The sequence below is a fragment of the Mastomys coucha genome, unplaced genomic scaffold, assembly GCF_008632895.1.
Source record: "Mastomys coucha isolate ucsf_1 unplaced genomic scaffold, UCSF_Mcou_1 pScaffold13, whole genome shotgun sequence".
NCBI classification, from domain to species: domain Eukaryota; kingdom Metazoa; phylum Chordata; class Mammalia; order Rodentia; family Muridae; genus Mastomys; species Mastomys coucha.
The window spans coordinates 58,666,385-58,673,063 of record NW_022196895.1 but is presented as its reverse complement, the minus strand read 5'-3'; the positions used below and the strand labels follow the sequence as shown (position 1 = coordinate 58,673,063).

The 6,679-nt window shown below is 41.7% G+C and overlaps 1 long non-coding RNA gene across 1 annotated transcript in view; it reads left to right on the top strand.

Annotated features, from left to right (window-relative positions):
* Positions 1-6,278, top strand: part of LOC116087686 — a 19,136-nt gene extending 12,858 nt beyond the window's left edge. Inside the window, exon 4 of the long non-coding RNA XR_004117559.1 lies at positions 6,058-6,278. This is a non-coding gene — a long non-coding RNA (uncharacterized LOC116087686). The remainder of the gene's footprint in view (positions 1-6,057) is intronic.
* Positions 6,279-6,679: the final 401 nt, after the last annotated feature.

The window sequence follows — 6,679 nt, the reverse complement described above, 5'->3', positions numbered from 1 at the left end:
CTTCTCAACATTCCCATGAACACCCCCAAAGGGCTCATTCAAGGTCAAGAACATCCATTAACCATTCGCTTTTCTTCTTTTCCTTTGAAAATATGTTAAGTTCCTCTTCATTCTTTTTTTTTTTTTTGGTGTTTTCGAGACAGGGTTTCTCTGTGTAGTCCTGGCTGTCCTGGAACTCACTCTGTAGACCAGGCTGGCCTCGAACTCAGAAATCCGCCTGCCTCTGCCTCCCAAGTGCTGGGACTAAAGGCATGCGCCACGACTGCCCGGCGGTTCCTCTTCATTCTTGAAGGCTACGTTTGCTGTCTATATGACTCAGGGTTGCCTGGGCTTTTCCCCTGTGCTTCTTGCTTCTGGTTTCTGATGGGGAACTGATATTTGTTGTTGTTATGTTTGTTTGTTTGTTTACAGGTGAAGGGCGATTTCCAGGCTTCACTTGTCTGCTCTGGCTTTACAAAGTCTACTGTGCTGCGTGCGTGTTGATACCATTTCCTTCAGGTTTGCTATTCACCTAGGGTTTTGAATTTTTAGGTTTATATCTTTGCCTAATTTGGGAAATTATTTGTTTTTTACTTGCTCGAGGAGAATACGGCTCTTATCCCTACCCTCATTTTTTTTCTTCTTCTAGAACAATCGTCACAGAAATTCTAGGCCTTTTGTTGGCATATTGGCAATACCACAAATCCCTAAGGCTCTGTTGCTGGATTTTCAAAACAAAAGTGTTCTCTCTGTTGCTAGACTTGGGCGGTTGTAGCATTCTGTCATTAAGTTTTATGATTCCATCTTCTGTCCTCCCCTTCTTGTTACTGAACCCATCCATGGTTTGTAATTCCAGTTAGAGAGTTTAGTTCTAAAGTTTCCCCTCATTTCTCCTTTCTTCCTTTGTTTTTCTCCTATTTCTTTGCAGAGACTTTGTAGTGTTGTAATTGCCTGTTGAAGTAGTTTATGATGGCCGGGCAAACTCCTTGCTGCTCCATTTCAACATCTGTGTTATGTCAGTGCTGGCAGATGTTAATTTTCTTTCTTTTCTCTTTTTATTTAGTTGAGTTTTTTTTTCTGGGTTCAAGTCAAGATGAGTGATTTCCAACCACATCCTTGACATTTAGGGCATTATAAGAGTCTCAATCGTTCTTAAATCTCTTGTTGAAGCAAGTATATGTGTGTGTGTGTATATATATATATATATATGTGTGTGTGTGTGTGTGTGTGTGTGTATATGTATATATATATGCATATATACATGTATATAATGTATATAATATGTATAACTAATATAATGCAATAATATAATAATATGACTAATGTATATATGTGTATATAATATATAATATGTATGTATAATATATAATATGGATATATAATATGGATACATATAATATATGGAAATATAATATATAACATGGATATATAATATATAATATGCATGTATAATATATGTAAATATGATATATAATATGGATATATAATATGTGGATATATGGATGGATAGAAATATTCAAATATTATGTGATATATGCTGTTGTTGTCATTATCAGTTCTGTTTCCACTTATAAACCACACAACGCATATAAGATTTTTGCTTTAGATAGTTGGTTATCATTTAAAGCTATGGACCTTAGGATGATAGCCACTATATTAATTTTCTCTTTATTAGTTCAGCCATGTATTTCCTTTTTCCTTGTCTGCACTCATCTTTAGCTTACTCTTTATTTTGCTTAAAATAATTTCTTCAATATTATTGATAGTAAATCTTTCATCTTTTGAATGTCTAAAATGACTTATTTTGCCTTCATTTGTCCACGCATAGGGAGATGGATCGCTGGCAGACAGACCCCTGCCCTTCTCCCAACCATTTTCATTGCGAAGAGAGTTTGGGTTTGGCTGATTTTTCTTTTGATTCTTCAAAACTGTTTTTTCATTTTCTTTAAGCTTGGTTAATACTTGATGAGAAGGAAGGTGGCTATCATTCTTGCCATTTTTTTTTCTTTGCATGGAAACGTTATCTATTTCCCTGCTGCGTTTAGAATGTTTTTATCTTTCATTTTATTTCTATATTCATTCCGCATCTCCCCCAACTCCTGTCAGACAAGCCCCCACCTCCTCCAAACTCCCTGTCCTTTAAAATTAAAACGTCGCCCAGTTTAGTTTGTGCTTGCAAAATCAGTGGGTACATTACCATTCACTGAAGCATGGCCAATCTCTTAGGGACCATCGGTATAAATAAAACTGGCCTTTCTTCTCCCACAAGCCATTAGTAGCTTCTAAGCTAGGGGTGAGGGCTTGTGAGCCCTTTTCCCTTTCATGCTGGGATGTTTATGGGCTTCATCTTGTGCAAGTCTAGAAGAGACAACTACAGCTGCTCTGGGCTCATGAGTGCAATGTCTAGGTCACGTTGGAAGACACTGCTTTGCTCCAGTCTTCCCTGGTCTCTTACTCTTACAATCTCACACACACACACACACACACACACACACACACACACACACACAGACACACACATACACACATACACACATACACACACATACACACTCAGTCATGCACACACATGTATACACACATGCACACATGTGCATATGCACAAGTGCACACACAAACACGTTGATCCCTAAGCCTTAAAGAAAGGCTGGTGTGATACAGATGTACTTCACGGACACTTACTCTCTGAACACATAACAGTTTTGAGTTTCTGCATTAACCACTCTCTAAGAGATCTGAGAGCTATGCTCACCTATGAGTACAGAGATATGAATTTCGAGGGGAGTCTACTTAACAAAATAATAGTAGAAGGTTCATCCTGTCATATCCATTATGCTAGATTATTTACATTTTCAATATTTGTATTTAAATACCTAATTACATGTTATTTATTTAAAATATCTATACACCTGCCATCTCCCTTATACATTTGAGTCATTTTTTAAAATAAAATCCTATTGGTTTATCATTGTCGTGGATGGATAAAGAGAAAGAAAGAAGCTCAAAAAGGAAAAAGTAAATTGCTTAAGGATGATATAGTCATAGAAAATTCAAAAATTTCCAACAGGAGCATAAAGTATTCCAGTAATCTCAAATTCCAGCAGTGTCAACCTGAATAACAATGGACAAGAAAATATAACAAAAAGAAACCATTCACAACTACAGCAGTATGTATGAAGCATTAAAAATTCACAAGCCGTGACTATGACTATTCTCTGGGTCGAACTGAGACCATTTCCATGAGGGTATCTATGCCAGCTCACAAAATGTCACCGTCGCTGTGCTTGTTGACTGTTTGCCTTCCCTCATGAGACAGGACCAGGAGGGTCTTACCTCCTAACCAGTTATGTGCATTTTCCTTTAACTGAATGTGGTTTTGTGGCCTTTAGGATACTCAGGAAGGGATAGTGTGTAGGCTGGTGAGGACCAGGGACAGAGAACACCATCTGCGTCACACTAGGAAGCCATCATCCATGCAGGGTGCAGAGCTTCTTGTGTGATGGCTTTAAGGCCACTCATGTGCCTGCCCAGAGGACCTCACCCATTGCTCTGTAAGTAATTCTAGTAGATCCATTGCCTCCCCGGGATACATTTTTGTTTATCATTGGAATCTTAAGAGGAGATAGACATTCCCTAGTCCTCTCCCTCCATGGTGAAAATTCTCTTGACAAAACTGTTCAGAAAAATATAACTTAATTTTGAAAATCAGAAACCTGAGTAAGTCCCATTCCAGGACACGGTAGCTAATGTGTTTAGGATATGAATTCTTTGAATGCTGTTCTATAATTTTAAAACACCCTCTGTCAAATTTCAGATATATGCATAGTTAGGCAAAAGTGGTGAACGTCTAAGATGCATTACAGAAAAATAATCCACTATTTAATGGTTTATGAAAAGCTAAGTCAGCTCTGAAAAAAGAAATACAAGATTGCTTGCTCTGTGGTCTATTAAAATAAGCTTTAAAGACTCAGTAATAAAATCATGACACTTGTTGGGAACAAGCAAACAATTGTCACAAGGACCTCAGGCAGGACCCTTATATGTATAGAAGTCTTAGTCAGAGTTTGTATTTCTGCACAAAACATGACCAAGAAGCAAGTTGGGGAGGAAAGAGTGTATTCAGCTTATACTTCCACATTGCTTTTCATCACCAAAGGAAGTCAGGACAGGAACTCACACAGGGCAGGAACCTGGAGGCAGGAGCTGATGCAGAGGCTATGGAGGGTGCTGCTTACTGGCTTGCTTCCCCTGGCCTGCTCAGTTTGCTTTCTTATAGAACCCAGGACTACCAGCCCAGGGATGGCACTACCCACAATGGACTCTCCCACCCTTGATTACTAATTGAGAAAATGCCTTACAGCTGGATCTCATGGGAGCATCTACTCAAGGGAGGCTCCTTTTCTCTGTGATAACTCCAGCTTGTGTTAAGTTCACACACAAAACCAGCCAGTACACGGGATAAAGGTGGCCCTGGAGCCCAAGGGAGACAGCAGAGAAGTAATGTCTAAGCCGTTTCATGTGAGTGGGACACTGGAAAACAAGATCTCCAAAGGGGAAAAGCTTTATATGTAGGCCCTTGCTTCTTTTCACTGTATAAACACTCCCCAGGCTTGAAGACCACCAAGGTCTTAAATAACCAGGCTGCAAAGTGTGTCTCTATATTTTGCAGTGGGGTGTCAATGCCTGAATAGCTTGTTTTATGGAGAAGAATGAAGCCAGATTCTCACATCCACCATCATTCACATGGGTGTGTATGAGATTTTTGTTCTTCAGGTTCTGTGAATTATGACTTCCCAGGAAGTATGCAGGCTCTTGTGGAGGGTGAGCAGTGGATCCTCCCACTGGGCAAATCTTTACTTGGAAGAATGGAAACAGAAAGCTGGGCAGAAGTCTTCCTGTCCCCCCTTCATTTGAGAAGCACCCCTGTGGTCTTTCAGTATACACACACACACACACACACACACACACACACACACACACACACACACATACACGCCTGCCTTCTGTTCTGTGACTTTCCTTGAGGCAGCAGCCAGTAGATATTCTGCAAGGCTTCTTTACTACTGGTCCACAGGGCCAGAGCCCCCACCTATTACTTTAAGGGTGAAGAGCAGACAAATGAGAGTCATTCAGTTGACCACACTGGAAAAAGAGAAACAAGGAGGTTCTGTGACTCCTGAGTCTATCTTTGGGGATCCCAGCATGAGGTTCACATTCAAATAGAGGGCCCGAGGTGTGAACGGCTTGACTCTCAGCTTCACTATCCCGGTTCCGTCTTGTCTGTAAGGTGGTCTTACAACTTGTCAGAAGTGTGTGAAGACTCGTCATGGAGATGAGGTCCTCCTCTGGCTGCACCAGGCTTCAAACTTCTCCACCCAGCATGAGATTCCTGGAGGAATTCCAATTTCTGAGGCATCATTGTTTCAACAGCATGATAGCAAAAGGGAGGGACACAGAGTCTCTCTAGAATATCTCTACTCCTGCCAAGACAATTACCTTTCTCCAGTGACCCTGTCTCCTTCCTTCCTTCTTCCTTCCACCCTCCCTTGGATTTATGTACACCTTACCAGTGAAGGTGAAGGGTGAGCGCTTTAACCTTGGAGTTTGCTTCTGGAGAACACCCCTAGCCAGCCGAAAGGCTGAAATCTGTAAAGTGACTTCGGGCTCCAGCAGCCTTAGTGTCCGTCTACTAACATAGTTTCCTTTTAAGACCACAAGACATAAGGAGCTTTTCAGAAGGCCGTCCACTTCCCCAACCTCCACCTTTACCCCTTCCCCCAGGTCTTCTGCATCCCTTGGATGTCAAGAACCTGGTGAAGCTCTCAGTAGCAGCCGCAACATGGACCACTCTAAGCTGCAGCATCCTTTAGACTGCCTAGTGCAGGATTTTGAAGGGTTGGAACACACACACACACACACCCACACACCCACCCACCCACCCACCCACACACCATTAGCACAGAACTCAAAATCCTGGCTGGTTCTATGTAGGCTCCATGTCTTACTCTGTGTGTGTTTTGAGTAGGTCACCAAACTGGTTTGCCACCCTCAAAACTAATCAAAGTCATTCTTTCCTAGACATGTCACAGAATCCCAGTGCCGGGAACTGGAAGCTGTCCCAGTCCAGCAGACACGAGCCGAAGAGAGGCAACATGAAGAAATGACCAGAAAGCAGAGAAGAATGGAAAACATAAAGAGGGGAGGGCGGGGAAGGCACTAGCAAGCCAGAGGCCCAGGGCTTTAAGCTACAAAGGGCGAGCAACCTGTTGTGCATTAAAAAAAAAAAAAAATTGGCTGGATGAGTGCTCGAAAGCTAAATGTCCACCTAACAATAGCTGTAGTGGATTCTAAGTGTTTGTAAATGTGTTAGAAATAACCCCATACATCCCCGAAGACTGTTCATCAGGGAAGAGTTTGAAGAAGCTCCGACTGATCCTCTGATCCTCCAGAGGGATCATCCGAGCACAGACATCTATAATTATTAGAAAGACTACTCATGTCAGGAATTGAACAGATAGAGGGAAGGTTCTCAACCTGTGGGTCGCGACCCCTTGGGGTTCACTTATCCGATGTCCTGCATAGCACATATCTGCATTCCAATTCATAACAGAAGCGATATTAAAGCTATGAAGTGTTAGCATCACGACATCCAAAGCCTGTGGCGATACATGGGCGGGTCCACAGACCTGTTGCCAGGGCA